This window comes from Tasmannia lanceolata, unplaced genomic scaffold (genome assembly GCF_043159265.1).
Source record: "Tasmannia lanceolata isolate RefF3 unplaced genomic scaffold, GAP_Taslan_0.1 ptg000015l, whole genome shotgun sequence".
Classification (NCBI taxonomy): Eukaryota; Viridiplantae; Streptophyta; class Magnoliopsida; order Canellales; family Winteraceae; genus Tasmannia; species Tasmannia lanceolata.
The window spans coordinates 18,752,522-18,772,487 of NW_027518692.1; the positions used below are offsets into that span (position 1 = coordinate 18,752,522).

Below are 19,966 nucleotides of genomic sequence, written 5' to 3' on the forward strand. Positions count from 1 at the left end.
TTCACACAGCTTGTTTGGAACCTAGATTAGAGCTTACAGGTGGTTTGTTTTATTTTTTGTAAAGGACACTATATAAGAATGACTTTGTTTGGGTTATACAAGTTTCATTTTCTTGGTTTCTCAGTAAATTTTGGTTGAATTGAATTCTAAGACTAAGTTTAGTTTGATTCGATCATAGAGCTTTTAATTATTTTATTTTATTTTTTTTTGATAAAATAGCTTTTTATTGGTGAAATCAAATGAATTACCCAATTAATTTGATTGTTGAATTATTTGAAGCTTCTGTAGTATTTTTCTTGTAGTTGGAGTTAGAGTTGAACGCATGTTATGATTGCCGATAGTGGGCCTCAATAATTTAAGAAGCATAAAAGGAGTCTCATTTGGTGGGACTTACGGATGGATGATAAGGACTGTTCGTTTGGTGTGACTTACCACGGATAATTGAAAACCCTTAATCAACCAATCAATGGTGTGAAATGGGTAATTAGAAGTGAAAAGTGATCAAGGGTCCTTATAGAAAAAGCCTTAAATCACCCAATCAATGGTCTTAAATGGATGATAAAAATAAAAATGGTCAATGGTCCTTATTAAAAAAGATGTAAAATGGTGGGTTGTTGTATAGGTTGATGGTAATATTGCTACTATTCTTAAGATTGTTGTAAATGATTAAATCGAATAGAGACTAATCTGTGCCTTACTTCAACACAAAATGGAGTAAGTCTAACCCAGTTACCTCCTATTTTAAAAAAAACTCCTCAACAACAAGAAGCAGTGCACCCAGGCCACCCCTGGACCAATGAAGAAGCTAACAAAGGAAGAAGCTATGTTTCTATCCTGTCCCATTGCCAAGGAGGAAATTGAAGAAGCTGTAGGAACAAAGCCCCATGTTCAGATGGGTTCAATGGCACCTTCTTTCAAAAGTTCTGGTATCATATTCAAGAGGACTTCACAAAGGCGATCCAAAACTTCTTTCTTAAAAGAAACTATTGTCTGCGGTGAGTGAAACCTTCATTACCTTAATTCCTAAAAGTTCTGATGCAACCTCTCCTGATAAACTTCGACCAATTTTTGTTTGACCATGAAGATGCTTTCTATCATTTTGGAGGATGCACTTCAAGAGAACAAAATCTCCCATACTCTTTTTGCAGATGACCTAATGCTTTTGCCTCGGCTAATTTAGAAAATGATTCTTTTTTTTTTGAAATGGCAAATATTATAAAAGAATTAGAAGGGACACCCGAAAGGGAAATCTCGAAGTTACAGAACACAAAAATAAAAAACTAATTACACAATGAATAGGACATCAAATAGGAAATTGATCAGACCAATTCATCGAGTTGCATACCACCCCTCTTCTAGCCAACACATCCGCCTTCTCGTTAGCAGACCTTCTAACATGGATCAACTCAATATCTGATTCCGCCAATATGTCTTCCATTTCGTCAAAAAGATCCAAAAACCTCCAAGGCGGAGCCAGCCCAGCCCTCAGCCACCAGATAACATTAAACGAGTCATCTTCAACAATTACACTCTTCAGATGGTCCCTACTCACCTTTTTTATGCCATTGAAAGCCGCTTGGACTTCCGCCTCCGTAGCGTCAGTCACACCTAAAGGGCCCCAAAAAGTCCAAAGAACCTTGCCAGCATCATCACGACATAAACTTCCCACCCCGGCTGGACCAAGATTCCCAAAGCAAGCACCATCAAAGCTTATTTTTAACACTCCTTGAGGCGGTGGTTCCCATCTTTGCACAACTTTATTATCCCACTCACTACTCAAACACACTACACCCCATCCTTCCCAAAGATCAAAGCTGAGATAAACTGGAAAGATGGATGGCATCTCGTCCAATTTATAACCAATGCAATTATCTGCATATAAAGATAATGAGGAGCCTTGGACATTCCCTCAAACACCCGTGCATTTCTCTCATTCCAAACTACCCACCAAGTGGCAAGCAAGCATACTTCCCACAAAATTTTTCCCTTCTTCTTCCAAGGCACGAAGCTCCATTGTTGCAACAACAACTCAATAGATCTAGGAAAAATCCAGCTAATCCCAAATCTCAGAAATATGCGACCCCATATAGACCGGGTGAACGAATAATGCATAAATAGATGATCCGTAGATTCCCCATCAGCAAGACATAGGGGGCAATGATCAACAAGCCACATACCACGGTTTCTCAGAAAGTTAATGGTTTGTATCCTATAGCGACATGCGGCCCAACCAAAGATACTTACATATGGCGGACAATGAAATTTCCACACCTTTGCCGAAAAAGAGGGAGTCCGGCAAGGCATCAGGCTCGTATAGAAAGATCTGACAGAAAAAAACCCAGAAGAATCCGCAGTCCATATTCTCTTATCCAACCCATTTCTTTTAATGTAGCCATTATCCAAAAACCTTCTAAGTCTAGCCGCAGAATCTAACTCCCAAGCAAAGAACCTTCTTCTATAAGCCGGGCACCATTCCCGAACACCATCCCTACTAACCATACACTCACTCACCATAGCTTCTTTCTTCACCGCAACCCAGAAAATTTCCGAGAACAACAACCTGAGCGGGCTATCACCACACCATAAATCACTCCAAAACTTAACTCTATCCCCTCCATAAACCCTAAATCTGATCTTCAGGTTGAACATGGAGAACATTTTTAAAATATCTCTCCACACCGTTAGACTATTTTCCTTAAAATTATCAAAAGACTCCCACCCTTCGGGTTGACAACCATACTTACTACAAATAACCCTAACCAACAAATGAGATCTTTCTTCGCCAAATCTCCATAACCACTTTCCTAGCGAAGCGTGGTTAAACTCCCGAAATCTTCTAATACCCAAACCACGCACCACGATGGGCACACAAACATCCTTCCAACTCACCAGAGAGATTCCTTTTTTGTCCTCATTACCTCCCCACAAAAATCTACGTTGGATCATTTCAATCCTCAACGAGACACTGACAGGACACTTGAAAATAGACATAAAATATATAGGAATATTTGCTAAGACTGCCTTGATTAAAACCAATCTTCCACCTCTAGATACTAAATTTCTCTTCCAAGTATCCAACCAACGCCCAATCCTTTCTAAAATTGGCTCCCAAAATACCTTATTTGGTCTTCCAGCCCCCAAGTGCAGACCCAAATACGAGGCCGGGAGATTATCCATCTTGCAACCCAATAACCTCGCCAACTGCAAAGCCTCATCCAAGCAGACATTCAGCGCAAACATTCTAGACTTCTGGAAATTAGATCTTTGTCCCGTTATCATTTCATAACATCTCAAAGTGGACTTCAAATTTAACACTTGGGATCTCTCTGGAATGCAGAAAAAGAGCGTATCGTCCGCGAACTGGAGGTGAGAGACCTCCACACAATCTCTCCCAATATTGAAGCCTTTGAACAACCCTACATCGCATCCTTTAGCTAACAATCTACTCAGAGTTTCCGCCACGAAGACAACCAAGAAGGGAGATAAAGGGTCCCCCTGCCAAAGCCCACGGGAAGACTTAAAAAAACCTTGAGGAGACCCATTAAACAACACTGAAAATCACGCCGAGGACACACAGGACATAATCCATTTTCGCCATCTACTCCCAAAACCCATTTTAGCAAATAGGAAATCTAAACAGTCCCACTCCACTCTATCGTAAGCCTTTTCCATATCCAGTTTGCAAAGAATTCCTCTCAACTTGAGCCTACGATAATAATCTATGGCCTCATTGGCAATAAGGGAGCAATACAATATTTGTCTCTCCGCTACAAAAGCACTTTGGTAATCAGAGATAACCACCGGTAGTATTTTCTTCAAGCGCTCCGCTAGAACCTTAGCCAAAATTTTATATAAAGTACCCACCAAACTAATAGGACGAAAATCCGCAATTTTTGTTGCCCCCGCTACTTTAGGTATAAGAGTGATGAAGGTAGCCCCCGTGCCCTTGTCCAGCTCCATACCATTAAAAAACTCCATGAAAAAATCTAATATGTCCTTTCTCACATATTCCCAACATGGTTGGAAAAAGGCAAGACAAAAATCGTCCGGCCCCGGAGCTCTATCTTTGCTCAGAGCAAAAACCCCTCTCTCAATCTCCTCCTCTTCAAAAGGTTTTTCCAACTCCGCACACAGAGATAGATCCAAACTGCTAAAGTCAAGATGCTCCGGAGTTGATCTGAGACCTCCATCCGACGTATATAAGGAATTGTAAAACTGTAAAACAACTATGGAAATCTCATCTTTACCCGATACTGCCACTCCCATATCTACTAAAGATTCGATCCTATTTCTCCTCCTCCTTCCACTAGCCACAGCATGAAAGTATGCCGTATTTTTATCCCCCTCCTTTATCCACCTATCTCTGGATTTTTGTCTCCATGAAATTTCCTCATATAACAAGATCCCTTTGTGGTTTTCTTTTATCCTACCAAGCTCCTCCCTCAAATCAAAAGACCTTAGCCCATTTTCCTCGAGGTCCTTAATTTCCCCGATTCTACTTTTCAACCACACTTTCTGGGTTAGATCAATACTCCTTTGCTCCTTCACGCACTCCCTTAATTTCTCTTTCACAAATCTTAGCTTCCTACCGATTCTAACATCAGATGGACCCTCAGATTCATAGGATGCCCACCAGCTACCTAGCTTTTCTACCATGCTAGGGACCATTAACCATGCAATCTTGAATTTGAAAGGAGGGGGACCCCAAGATTCCATTCTCCGGTCCAAAATGATAAGGCAGTGATCCGAGACCGAATGAACAATGGATCTTTGAAAAACCTCAGGGACCAACTTCAACCATCCATGACAAAAGAGAAATCGATCAATCCTACTCTGAGACTCACCCCGACACCACGTGAACCGAGATCCAGGCAATGGAAAATCAATTAATTCATTTTTTGCAATGAACTCATCAAATGACCTCATGTTTTGAACCGATCTCCTACACCCCGATCTTTCACCAACAAACCTAATCTCATTGTAATCACCCCCAATGCACCAAGGATGGTCCCATCTCCCCCTCACCCCATTTAGTTCCTCCCATAACAACTCTTTCTCTGCCCCTAAAGAGGGGCCGTATAGCCTAGTAAAAGTTACACTTAAAGCATCCTTCGTCCTCAAAAGGACGATGGATAAGGAGAAGCATCCTTTCCACTCCTCCTTAAAAGACCACACCAACTCATCCCAAGCAACTAATATACCCCCCGAGGCCCCTTTTGATTCCACAAAGGAGAACCTCCAATCACCCCTAACACCTATATTTCTCAATAGATATCTATTCACTACCTCCAACTTAGTTTCCTGAATACATAAGAGGGTCGGCTTCCATTTTCTAACCATTTCTTTAACCTAAGCCTTTTTCTCCAAAGAGCCCAGTCCATTAATATTCCATGATAAAATCTTCATAGGGAACCAACTTTGACAAATTTCCTCTCTTTCTGACCACTTTTCTTCATATCGGGAGGAGAGTAACCCATTTTTTCCTCACCCACTTTCCCCTCATAATTCACCTCGGTCTTTAATTTAGCTAGTTCCCTAATCGTCCTCTTTTCAGTAGCACACTCCGACCTAGCCAAAACTTCCTCTGCCTCTTGATCCTCGGCCTCCCTAATCATCTCATGAAAGTCACCCACCGGACCTGAGTATTCAACTCCTAACACCTTATTAATACCAATTGTATGCTCCACCATGGCCTCTACCCCATCTAAAACATTAAAAGGTTTGTCTTAGAAATTTTGCAGCATGTTCAGGTCTAGAAGCTAACAAGCAAAAGAGTGAAATCATAATCTCATGAGTAAAAAATAATATGAAGAGGAACATCATCACAAGGCTTGGCTTCAAAGAAGGAATCCTCCAAATAAGGGTTACTACCTCTGATTACTTCCAGGTTGATTCTCAAAGACTGTTTACCACTCATTGCTAAGGTCACAAAAAAAAATTCAAGTATGGAGTCATAGAGTACATCTGTCTATTGCGGGGAGAGTTGAACTTGTGAAAACCGTGCTTAATTTTTTCCATATCTATTGGGATACTGCTTTCATGATCCCGAAAGGAGTAATTGAAGCAATAGGAAAGCTCTTTCGCAATTACATTTGGGGAGGAAATGAAGGTAAAAAAAGGAACCATACAATAGCTTGGGAAAATATCTGTAGACCAAAGGAAGGAGGGTTAGAAATCCGAAGAATTGAAGACATCAACAAAGCTTTCATGATCAAGCAACTCTGGAATTTTATTAATGGCAGCAACTCCCCATGGATAAGATGGATCCAGAGCAAATACATAAATAATAAGAACACATGGACAAAGCAAATGCCTTTGAAACCTTCCTAGGAGAAATACAGATCGCTCCCTCTCCAGCTGCAATGATTTCAGAGAAATCTACCAAAGTGGGACTTGGAATGAACTCTTAGATAAGGCTTCACTGGTCGAAGAAAAGGAAATCATCCAACTAGCCATTCTCAATCCAGTAAAAGAAGACAAGCCGATTTGTAAAGTGAAAACAGTTGGATATTTCACTTCACGGAGTGCCTGGGATCAAGTTAGGAACCATTTCCAGAAACCTATTTGGACGAGATCTGTGTGGTTCAAAGGACAAATGCCGTGGCATTCTATTGTGGTTTGGAAAGTGCTGCAAAACAGACTTTAAACTACTGATAGATTAGCGAAATTCATTCCCTCCATAGACACAACCTGCACCCTCTGCAAAACTGAGAGGGAATCCATTGATCATTTGTAATGTGGACATTCATCATGGATATGGAGATCTCTGATTCGGAAAGCCAAATGCAAACATAGACCAACAATCTCCCCATGTGAAGAAGAAGCTTTGGTGACAAACAATTTTCCAGGTTTTGGATAGGCAGCAACCACCATGAAGATCTGCTTCTCAGCAGCAATATACTTTATTTGGCTTGAAAGAAACTCCAGAATATTTGAAAAGAAGGAAATGCACAAGCAAAGGATTCTGGCAGATATAATTGATCTTGTTAAAAGCAAAATTCGGAGACTAGTTCTGACGGATGCGGATAATGATCAAAACACTCTGATAGTGAGAAACTTTGATTATAAACTCAATCCAATGCAAAAGAATGACAGACATTGCACATGGCAGAAACCAGAACATAGGGACTTCAAACTGAATTCTGATGCATCACTTGATACTAATGGTGTGGGGATAGGAGGTATTCTCAGAGATGAAAATGGCATGGGGCTAGCAGCTTTCTCTCAAGAAGTTAATCCAGATGAGATCTTTGAGCTAGTACTCTTGGCGATCTATGTTAGGGTGCAGATAGCTACCAAATTGGGGATCACTAAACTATGGATTGAATCTGATTCAACCTTCACAGTTAACATTCAGATGGGTAAGATAAAATCACCTTTGCAAAAAAATCCCTATGGTTGTCACAGAGGATCTCTCACATCTGGAGACAAGGTAATTCGGTGGCTGATTTCCTGTCCAAGCGTACATGCTCGAGCTCAGATAAGCTTATCTGAGCTCTAACTCAGAAACACTATTCTCTTTTGAGAAATATGTTACAAAATATTTTAGAAGTATTAAACGTAGTACATTTTTGAGGAAATGGGCTAAATTGTCTAATAAAATGCATTTTTAAAGATACATTTTTGTGGAAAATGTTAGCTATTGATAGCCTAATTGGGCCCACTCATATGATTTGGATCCTTGATCCGAGTTCACCGGCTTAGGTTCTAACATTTCTAGCGCTCTTATCAAAGAATTCAAATATGGCGTGCACAAATTTGTACAATTTATTTGGAATTACCAAAGGCAATGATTTTTTTCTCAGAAATTATGGAAGGTACCGAAATAAGGGGATGTGAATAAAAAATATGCCAAAAAAGACTGGCTGAGGGTCTTTGTTAGCATCTACTTTCTAGCCCATTAACACTAAACCCACCATGATCGGATGATTCTAGTCCCTTTATTTAACAAGCCAAGAAAAGCTGAACCGTTGATTTTTGCGGGCTTTAATCTTACGAAACCAAGACCATGTGGGTCCCCTCATGATAATCAACAGTGGGGGACACAAACTTGGTCGTTTTAGATAGATCCCAACTGTACTTTCCATGTAATCACTTTCCTCTCCTTTTGGAAATAACAACTTTTGCAACACCGTTGGATCAAAGATAGCCCATTTCTGATTGCTAACCTTTTTTCTCATCCAGAGAGAGAGAGAGAGAGAGAGACTAATGAAAAAAGAAGAGATAAAAAACCTAGGCTTATGCTTATCTTTAGCTAATATTTGTTAGCAGTTAAGAGTATTCGGATTCTTTTAGTTTTACATTTGATAGGAATTTAACTAAGTTAGTAGTTGTGTGTAGTTAGGAGTCATTTTATTGGAAGATCTTTGATATTTTATATATGATAGATGATTGAAAGATAGAACTTTTTGACTAATAGAATTTCATATGTATCGTATTCGACATCAGTACTTTTGTGTTACGGTTTTCACAAAAGCTGTAGCTTAGTGCAATATTCACTTTCTTCCTTCTTCCACTCCATTAGTTTGGTATCAGAGCTCTCGTTGATCTTGGTGTTCAAGGTGTTGGGATGGAAATATAGTCATCACTACAAGAAACATTGGTATTAGTGACCCACTAAATTGGGTCGTTAATACTAAAAAGCCCAAGCTTCTGGAAATATAGTTTTCATGGCCAATCAGAAATTCAAACTGCGTGCCCTGTCCGTCGAAGCCCACCACAAGTTCCGGGCACTCAAACATGGCAGCACACGATTTTTAATGTAAGATTTTATTCAACAACAGATCTTTCGACTATATTTGATTTGTGTTGTTTACCATGTGTTCTTTAAAGCAAAAATATAACCCTGCTCTCCTTTGCATAAGGTGGAGACTAAGATAACAGAAGTTATTTAGTTCGGTAGTGAAATGAAAGAAGAAAATTGCTAAAAAGAAGGGTTGTAAGTGCCATGAGGTCTATTGATGTGAAAGATAAGTAAAAATCCAATCCATTGTGGTTAGCCCAACTTTGATCCCATTGATCCATCAAACGGCCTCTTTTAGCTTTCTGTCAAGGAAAGCGAAATTAACAATCTCAATCACACATACATAATCCCCATGCAGGACACATAGGTTGATGGATAGAATTGATACTATATTACTACTCTTAAAACAATTACCACATATATTACTACTAACCAATTATAAATGAATTAGGCCATCTTACAATAGAGATTAAGGGTCTTTGGCGATGACACTAATATTGGCCTTCTGTGCAAATAAGATTATTTTCATTTGATCTTATTTTCAAATGAGACATTTAGACTTCTTTGAGCGCATTTAATCTCATTCTCATCTTTCTCTCTTCATTTTTGTCCACACCATTTCTGTATAAGCTTCCTTTATTTGATTTCTTCCATTGTTTTTATAAACTTTAAGCTCACAGATAAAGCCGTTCAATTTCTTTTGCCATCTGCTTTGTTAATAAGAAAGCAAAAAGAAATTCAGTTTCACGCTCCAATCAATATAAGTTCCATCAGGTAAAATAGTTCTTGCAATGAGCTTATTAGTTCTAGAGGGAAATAGTTTTACATCTTTCATTGATCTCTCATAGTTCTTCCCTAGCCTTCTCATTAAACATTGCAGCATGAAGATCTGTTTCAGTGAAGATATGTTGATGGAGATTCTTGCTCAATTGCCTGTGAAGTCTCTTCTTAGATTTAAGTGTGTATCAAAGGAATGGCACAATCTAATCTCTATGGGCTTTTTATCAAGAAAAATTCTACCTCCACTCATGTCGGGTCTATTTTACCGACCCATAGACCACTCAGGACATGCTTTTATGTCTAATTCTAAGGTAGCGGATGGGGGTGATATAGATACTAGTCTCAGTTTTTTGCCATGCTGTCAGGAATTAACAATTGCCAATAGCTGTAATGGGTTGCTTCTTTGTCGGATACATGATTTTCTTCATTATATTGTCTGCAATCCAATCACTAAAACATGGGTTTCTCTCGCCAAGGTTCATAGAATTAATTGCAGTGTCGGATTAGCCTAAATCCCCGTATTTCTGATCATTTCAAAGTTGTTCGCTTCTCAAATTGCAGCCCACCAACGTCATCTATAATTCTAGAAATTTTCTCTTCTGAGAATCTATGATGGTCTTGGGATCAGAAGATTATATTTTGTGGGACAGGCAAGTTGTTTTTTCTAATGGAGCTCTGCATGTGTTGTTTTGTCCACACCATGTATTGAAATTTGACGTCAAGGAAGAGAGCTGTGCAATGATCAAGTTCCCGGAGGCCGTGAATAGAAGATCTTCTTGTGCTCGCATAGGGGAGTCTGGTGGGTGTCTTCATTACGCTGACCTCAGCACTTCTAGTATAGAAATATGGATACTCAGAGATTGCAAAAGTAGTGAATGGGTACTGAAGCATAGTATCAGAATGCAAGCTTTAGACCAACTTCCCCACTCAGAGAGATTATATTTCCTAGCTTTTCACCTGGATCTAGAGGTTATTTTTCTTGGTAATCAAAGTACGATATTTTCTTATCATCTCAGCAGCTCAAAGGTGGAGAAGTCTGGGACCCTAACCATGGATGTTTCTTCAGGGATCTATTTGGATACCCATCCTTTCTCTCCTCGCCTCCACATATTCCTATATATACAGATTTCTAATAAAGGGATACCAAAATTGTAATGGTAATTGATACTGAAGTTGACTTTATCAAAGTGCCAGCCTTCAACTACCACATATATCAATCCTGCAAATATCAGGATCATGCCAGCCGGTTATTTCCAAAAGAGTCTTCCTTATTCAAATGGTTATTACCAAAAGAGTCTATCTTATCACTCCCCCTCAAAATGGGCAATGGTCGAAAGCACAAGCCCAGTTTGACTCGTAATGCTTGAAAAGAATCTCGAGCCGATGGTTTGGTAAAGATGTCAGCAATTTGGTTTGCAGAAGAGACAAAACGTGTAACGAGCAAACCAAGAGAGACTCGTTCACGAACATAATGAACATCGATCTCGATGTGTTTAGTGCGAGCATGAAACACTGGGTTCACCGTCATATAGAGTGCACTTATATTGTCACAAAAAAGAGTCGGAGGCCGCCTAAGATACACACCGAGGTCACGTAAGATATAAGATAGCCATGTAAGTTCAGCAGTTGTCGATGCCATAGAGCAGTACTCGGCTTCTGCGCTTGAGCGAGCCACTGTCCCTTGCTTCTTAGCACTCCAAGAAATACAATTTGAGCCAAGAAACGTACAGAACCCGGTAGTAGAGCGGCGAGTGGTAGGACATCCGGCCCAATCTGCATCAGAGAAGGCATACAAATCTAATGTTGAGAAGGAGAGAATACGCATGCCCATGTGAAGCGTGCTCCTTACATATCGTAAAATCCTTTTAACAAGCTGAAAATGAGCCACTATTGGTTGATGCATGAATTGGCACACAAAGTTGACACTGTAGGATAGATCAGGCCATGCAAAGGTTAAGTACTGAAGGGCACCAACGATGCTCCTATAATGGGTCGGATCAGGATAAAGATCACCAGCCGTGACGACCCTTCCTTTAATAGCCATTGGTGTTGAAATAGGCTTACAGTCGCCCATTTGAGCACGTTCAAGAATATCATGTGCATACCTAGATTGGGAAAGAAAGAGTCCACCGGAAAAAGTAGTAACTTCCACGCCAAGAAAGAAGTGAAGTGGGCCCATGTCTTTCATGGCAAACTCACGACCAAGTATATCGATGAATTCATGAAGAAACGATGAATCATATCCTGTAAGAATCATATCATCAACATAGAGGAGAAGGAACAGGGTACCTCGTTTTGAGTGTGACAAATGAAGAGAGATGGGTCGGCAATGCTACAAAAGAATCCAACAGAGAGCAAGAAGGTGCTGAAGCAATCAAACCATGCACGAGGGGCTTGTCTAAGTCCATAGAGAGCACGGTGGAGCTTGCAAACATATGATGGTCGGTTTTGATCCACAAAACCTGGGGGTTGCTCAATGAAAACCGGTTCTTGCAAATAACCATGGAGAAAGGCGTTTTTCACGTCCAACTACCTAATCTCCCGTCTTCGAGTAGTTGCTATCGCGAGGATAGTCCAAATTGTGCTTGGTTTGATGACAGGAGAGAACGTTTCCTTGAAATCAATTCCAGCAACTTGATTATACCCCTTTGCTACAAGACGAGTTTTGAGACGTTCCAAATTCCCATTGGCAAGCAACTTAGTCTTAAACACCCATCGGCATCCGATGACATGGTAATGGGGTTGTCGGGGTACCAACTCCCATGTGTGATTGGAAGAGAGAGCATCGATTTCCTTGTGCATAGCGGATAACCATCCAGGATGCTTTAGGGCAGACTTGATTGTTTTAGGCTTCTTGGGAATTGGTTCTAAAGAGTGAAAATTAGCATACTTAGGGTTAGGTTTCCGAATACCCTGCTTAGATCGGGTGAGCATACTGTGATTGGATGGGGTAATTGATATCGGCAACTCCATAGGTGGCACAACTTCAGAAGAGGTGAGAAGTAAACGAGTGCTAGTAGTAGGCTCACAAGAAGTCCCATCTGGAAGCATGGAAGGAAGATCAGGGGTGTCATGATCATGTCCATTTATGGATGTGATTTCCATGGGAGTATTATCACAAGGTGAAGTGTCCTTATCGGTGAGTAGTGAAGGTGTGGGCTCAATAACGCCAACAGGAGAAACACTACTAGACAGATGAGCAGGATCAGATGGATCAAGAACCACATTGGCATCCTGCACAAAAGAGGAGTGAAGTGTGAGATCATGACAAGAGACATAGTCCATAGGTGGTTCATAAGGTGTTTCAAGCCAATCGTTGTAGGTAGTAAACTCCCCTTTTGATTGAACCGTCCCAAATAATGATGATGGAGTTGTGTATGGAAAAACTAACTCATCAAAAACCACATGGCGGGACACATAGACTCGGCCTGTTGGTGGGTACAAGCACCTATACCCTTTATGGCGATCGCTATATCCCAAGAACACGCATGGCAAAGACTTAGGATCAAATTTGTTAGCTTTTGTATCCCATAGGTAAGGGTAGCACTTGCAGCCAAACACTCTTAGGCAAGAATAGTCAGGTTGTTTGCCATATAGCTTATAGGATGAAACGACATCAATTCAAATCCTGGATCTTCGAATTGAGAGAGATATTGAGAGAGATATTGAGAGAGATCCAAATTTAGGAGATTCCATTCCAAGGGATGTAGTTGGAAGACAATTAATTAAAAAAATGGCAGTAAGGAAGGCTTCTACCCAAAACCGCTTCGGTACACCACTATGAAACATCATTGTTAATCCCAACTCTCTAATAATTCTATGTTTTCGTTCTGCAATGCCGTTTTGTTGCGGTGTCCCTGGACATGATTGTTGACGTTTGATCCCATTATATTGAAGATGTGAGATAAACTCTCGTTTTTCAAACTCACCGCCACCATCTGATTGGAAGATTTTGATCTTCTTAGAGAATTGTCTCTCCACATATTTTTCAAACATCAAATAGCATTCATAAAAATCAGCTTTTCTTTTTAGTGGGAAAATCCATGTAAACCGTGAAAAATCATCAGCGAAGCATACATAAAATTTATACTGTTGCACAGACACAACAGGGGCTGGTCCCCATAGATCACAATGCAATTTATGAAATGGTTCATTACTAGAAATTTCAGAAAGACCAAAAGGAAGCTTATTCATTTTTCCTAACTGACAACTTTCACAGATAACATTGTTTTTATTCCAAGAAGTAACATTAAGCAATCCCTTAGACTGTAGAGATCGAACAGCAGCCGCCTTGTGGGTGTCCAAGCCTTTGATGCCAAACATCTTCAGTCGCGGACCTAAACCGAGTAGAGAAAAGTGCTTCCTTTGGTGTTGCCAGAGTGTAGAGATCACCCCTTTTGCTCCCCGTTGCCATCACCCGATTGGTTTTCCTGTCCTTTATCACAAAACCGGTTGCAGTGAATTCAAAATTGCATGGAAAGTCACATGTAAATTGACTAACAGATAACAAATTTTTTTGCATGTCAGGAACAAGTAATACATTTTTCAAATTGATTGACCGATTTCCAAGATCAATAGTAGCATCCCCAGTATGTGTAATAATAGCCAAAGTATTATCATTTCCTATGAGCACACTGTCTTTTCCATGATAGGGTCTAACATTATAAAGTTTACCTGCATTACCGGTCATGTGTGTAGACGCTCCTGTGTCTGTAAACCACTCCGTATCACCAGTATCATTGCCAATGGTCATGGCTGCGAGAGCATGAGGAATGTCTGCAGGTTGGAATGTGTGGTCGAAACGATTCCAATAACGTAGTGCTGTGTGACCATGCTTGGAGCAGATTTGGCATACATCTCCACCACTACTATCCTTTCCCATGTTGGCCTTGTTGATTGGAGTAACTGAGTCGGATGGTCGTCCGTGATCCGGTTTCTGATTTAGAAAGTGGTGATTTTGATTACCTATGCTTGTTTGTCTGACTTGAGGAAACCCACGCCCCATTGATGAGAATTGGTTTCCTCGCTGGTTTGGACGCTCCTTTTTGTTAGCTTTATTACTGCCACTCTTTTGCCCATAAAATGCCATATGATGAGATTCCGAATTATACAGCCCGAGACGAGTCTCATAGCTTTGAAGTTGAGGAACAACCTCACTGTAAGAAGGCATGGGTGGCTTTAGCATGGCAGTAGTGAAAGGTTCATAGCGTGGCCCTAGCCCATTCAACAAAGAGGTTGAAGAGTGACCATGGTATCACAAACACTCTTAAAATGTCGTAGATAATCATTTAAAGAGGTTGAAGAGTCCTTACGCATATGGTTCAACTCTTGCATAAGTTGAAACTCTCGTTCTTGAGAGGCCTGTGCAAATGCCTCTGAGTGTATTCCATACCTGCCTGGTTGTTTCAAGACCAATGATGAGACCCAAAACTACTTCTGAGAGGGTTCCCACGATCCAACCACGTAAGAGCCTATCCGACCGTTTCCAAAGCGCATATTCGGGATTTGGAACTTCCTTCTTGCCGTCATCAGCTGCTGCTTCAGGGGAGGAGATGGTCAAAGGAGGCATGGGCTTTTTGTCGTTGAGGAAGCCGAGAAGATCTTGGCTTTCAGCCAGGCCAATCACTTGTTCTCGCCACAGAGGATAATTTTCTTGCTTGAGACAGAGGGTAATGAAATTGCCTACATTCAAGCCTGAGGGATACGGGTATGCTGCCACGTGAGTATTAGCCATTGAGAAAAAAAATAAAAATTGATCACTCAAATCTCTCAACCCGCTCTGATACCAAGAAAACAAAGAGGCTACTGTTTGGTTCTCTATCTCAACATGAGAAGAGATGTGAGGATTGAATTACTTAAATAATGGATGAAGTCTGTACAAATTGCATGATTGAAGGGATTTTAATCCCATATTACATGATTACAGGAATTTACAAGATTTAAGGAATTTACATATTCCTATATATACAGATTTCTAATAAAGGGATACCAAAATTGTAATGGTAATTGATACTGAAGTTGACTTTATCAAAGTGCCAGCCTTCAACTACCAAATATATCAATCCTGCAAATATCAGGATCATGCCAGCCGGTTATTTCCAAAAGAGTCTTCCTTATTCAAATGGTTATTACCAAGAGAGTCTATCTTATCACTCCACACCCTTGCTCACTAGAAGGAATTTCCCAAGTCTTTTGTTTTCTCTATTTCATTTATTGTTGGGAACTGGTATTACCACCCCTACTTTTGATCACTTCTTCCTCATAATGTCTGTAAATTTAGCTCTCTCATGGATTCATACATCTCATTTGAATCCGATATTAGAACTTAAGGTATTTGGCAGTTTTAGTCCCTTTTATTTTTTGTAAAGGACAAGATTTAAGAATGCCTTTTGTTCGGGTCATATTAGTTTTTTCCTTGGTTTATTGGTATCTATATGTTGCAGTTGAATTCTATGCTTAATTTTAGTTTGATTTGATCAAAGAGCTTTTAATTTGTTTTTTCTTGATAAAACAACATTTTATTACTGAATATCAAATGAATTACCCAATTTGATATTTGAACTATTTGAACCTTTTTTAAAGTATATTTTTAGGGAAATGATTTCAACACTCTAATGTTTTGATAAGACAAGGGCTTATAAGAACATTTTGAGAACTGTAAAATCCTTCAAACTGCCCTTTAAATGCAAGACGATAAGATGCTTCGCCCATCTTACCAAAACATTGTAGTTTTGATATCATTTCCCTATTTTTATTGTAGTTGGAATTATAGTTGAACTAACTTTATGCAGCTCGCTGCCTTATGAAGAGTTGGAGTTGCACTCGCTATGTGCAACTCACATTCTATGAAGACCTGAAGTTGCATGAGGTGGGTGCAACTCACTCTACGTATACATCTTCAAGTGAAAGTTTCATTATACAATGATTAGTGCATCTCTCTCCCACTCTCCTTTTTCATCAATGCGACTCGGGGAGAAATATTATAGATGGAAGGAACCAAGAGAGTGCTAGCTGCCTTGGCTCCATTACCAAGGGAAGGAAAATACAAAACCCTAAGAGCACGTTTGGCCACCATGAATTGTTTTCAATGATAAATAGGTATCTCTAAGTGGAGATGAGGGTGGAGTAGGTAAAAATCTGGAAACCAAAATCAGGAAACTAGTGTCCCCGGTGATGAGGAGTGGGGAAAATTTTGGACAAAAAACTCTACTCAAAATCCGATCGACTGTTTCTAGATTTTTCGCCACTCAAAGACGCCGATTTATCATGAAAAATAATTCATGGTAGCCAAATGTGCCCTAAAAAGAAACATAATGCTAAGAAAAATACAAAGCCCTAAAAAGAAACATAAAGCTTGAGGAGACCTGCCTCCCATTCTAACTCCCCAAACCATGAAGAAAGGAAGAGCCGAGAGTAAAAAAGGCCTAACAAGCTACTCCCAAATTGAAAAAATATCGTCATGAAGAAAAGGGTTTCGAGGAATCCCCTGATTGGGGTCGAATGATGCCCCGAAATATCCGGTGAGTTAAAAAAGGGCTAAGATGGGTAGAGGGGATAAAATCTGTCACGCCCCAAACCCCAACCATGGGTGTAAGACATGACAGCGCCATACACCTGCAAGATAAATCCAACAAGCATACAAGGGTACAAAGCAATAATAGAATCAAACTTAACCACCAATCCCAAACTCATTAATAATCAAAATTGCAGTAGTAAGAATCTAATACAACCAAATCAAATCGCAACTCTCCCCTGAATAATAAAATAAACACAGATATGGTCTTAAACATTGTTTCTTAATACTCACTGAAACTAAATCAAATAATTAGCTAATCTCCAAGCTAGACCGGTCCAAAAGCTAAGTGTCCAATTCCTCCTTCACCTCAAGAGGATCAAAATCTGAAAAATACTCCAAGCTAGACCGGTCCAAAAGCTAAGTGTCCAATTCCTCGTTCACCTCAAGAGGATCAAAATCTGAAAAATATTATAAACCACAGTCAGCTGAGAATCTTAGTACATAATAAAATACTACTCTAAGTGTAGGTCTAAGTATGCCAAGGCTCAATGAGGTCAAACAAATAGGGTCAAAATTGAATAATGAAGTCTCAACAAAATAATGGGCACAATAATAATCATAGGTGCATGTCAAACAGAGTACTGAATAAAAGTGCATGAAAGCAGTTCAATATCAACTCATGGTCAAGGCCAAAAAGGTGTACAGATTACAAATCCACTTTAGAATCATTGGTATGGTCCAGAAGACGTGTTATTGCTTACACTAATCGTCCATGGTGTTAGAACTAGTTTATCAAAGTTCAGATACAAGTCGACAGGGCCAGCGTTTTATCCCACTGGCAGGCCAGAAGTTCCAATGTACTACCCCCACGGTGGTTCCAGAGTTGCCAATTGATTTACCACCATATGGCAAGGTCCAGAAATAACCCAAGCCTCCACAGAAGTGTCTAGAAAGTGTGTCCAATGTCCATAACAGATAGTTCCAAAAGTTAAGATTTCAAAACGGAGATTCATAATAGATAGTTGTCAAAGGTTCAGAATAGTGGTAATATAGCACTAAATAGGTTAAACATAAATAGGCATGCTAGACCCAAGATTATTTCAAAGGTTCAAAGATAATATACAATGTATATAGTCTCAATATCAAAGTTGATTCAGAAGGTATAAGGTTTGCGAAGAACCCAAAGCAGTACGATATTACGTACCTCAAAGACGAAAGATTTACTCTCCAAACTTGTCGAACGATTCAATACCTTTAAACTGAATAATGCAAAAACATCACATAAGGGTCCTAGAAGTAACCCAGAAACCAAAAGATCAAAGTCCAAATCCAAAAACAAACTTCAAATTTCCAAGCGGGTTCGGACACCCGAACACACACTTCGAACTCCCCCTTCGGACGCCTCAGAGATTTTCCGGAGAAACTCAACTCTTGGGGTACAATTCCCTTCATGTTCGGGCGTCTGAACACCCTTACTCGGGCGTCCGAATACCCTTACTCGGGCATCCGAAGTGTGGGCTGTGTTTTTGGCGAGAATTCCAGATTTTATTCTGAATTCTTCAAAACTTCAAAATTTTGTATCTTCTTCGTTCAGACTCCAAATTGTACGTGGTCGGAACTAATGGATTCCTTACAAAGGGAGGAATTCTCCAGATCCGATTTCACGCTCCGAATTCAGACAAACGATAACCTATAAAATAATTAAGGATCTAGGTCAAAATCTCCAATTCTCAGAATTCGGATTTCTCAACAATTGATCCGGGGTTCGTTGGGATCGTAGAACAATATCCATCCCAAGAAACTCAAGATCAACCTAGGGATTCTTATTTCTAAGCCATATTTGACACAAATCTCTTCTTTTACTTATCTAACCCTTGTTAGGGTTCTTAAATGCCCAAATCTTTCACAAAACATAGATCTTACCTTGATTTGATTTTGGAATTTCCAAGGCGCGATCTTCTCCTTCTTCTCTCCCACGAATCTCTTCTTTTGGGGATGAACAAAGCAATTAGGGTTCGCTTCAGCTACATAATAATGTATTTATAGGCTTTCTTAAAAAGCCCTAATTAAAACCAAACTTCTCAAGACAAAAACGCCCCTCTTTAAAAGAGGGGGACGAATTTTAATAAGGGGTATTTTGGGTATTTACAAAATCATTAGTGTACTCCTCGAACATAATTGGAGATCCTAACACTTGGCATGGGCTTTTAGGTAACTGTAAAATATTTTAATGAACTGGAATGAAGTGGAATGAAGTGGAGTTTTTCCAAACAACTGCCTGCTGGTAAATGCAGATTTTTCATGAATGGATTAAACAAAAAGATCAATGTGGCTGGTATTTGTGGATGAATTCTATTCTTGGGTTTCATTGATTACTCTGGAATCAAACAATTATGAGTAGGAGTTAGGAAAAGAATTGGTAAACCTCTGAACCTATGAGATACACAGGACTGCCTTTGAGCACAAAAAAATACAGTGTTTCATTGAGTCTTGCGGAATGAAACATTTGAGAGTAGCAGTATGGAAAAGAATTGCTAAACCTATGAACCTATGAGATATGCGAGACTACCTTTGAGCACAAAAGGTAAGAAAATCTGAACTAGGTTTCAAAGAAATCTATAAGGTTCTTTGCTTGACTAAATGTAGGTGGAATTTTAATTGCAAAATCAAATTCCCAAAACAATCAAAATGCATGAGAGCACAACTTCTCATTTTAGGTGCCAATTACAGACAAAAGACTATCCTTCTATCCTTCTATCCAAGCTCTAAAATCATTTCAAATCAGCATTAATATTTTGTAATTTTGTTTTACTACAAAAAATGAATCAAAACTAATTTTGATAGACCTTATATGCTCCAAAATCCACCCAATTATTACTTTAATCAACCAAAATATGCAGAATGCCCTTCCTGATAAATCAATCAAT

At 39.6% G+C, this 19,966-nt stretch overlaps 1 long non-coding RNA gene across 1 annotated transcript; it reads right to left on the bottom strand.

Moving 5' to 3' along the window:
• Window positions 1-17,198: 17,198 nt before the first annotated feature.
• LOC143893070 (uncharacterized) lies at window positions 17,199-19,094 on the bottom strand. The gene is made up of 3 exons (XR_013255708.1): window positions 18,963-19,094; window positions 18,244-18,298; window positions 17,199-17,497 (listed from the first exon to the last, which is right to left on the bottom strand). It is a non-coding gene; the product is annotated as an uncharacterized LOC143893070 (long non-coding RNA).
• Between the last annotated feature and the right edge of the window lie 872 nt (window positions 19,095-19,966).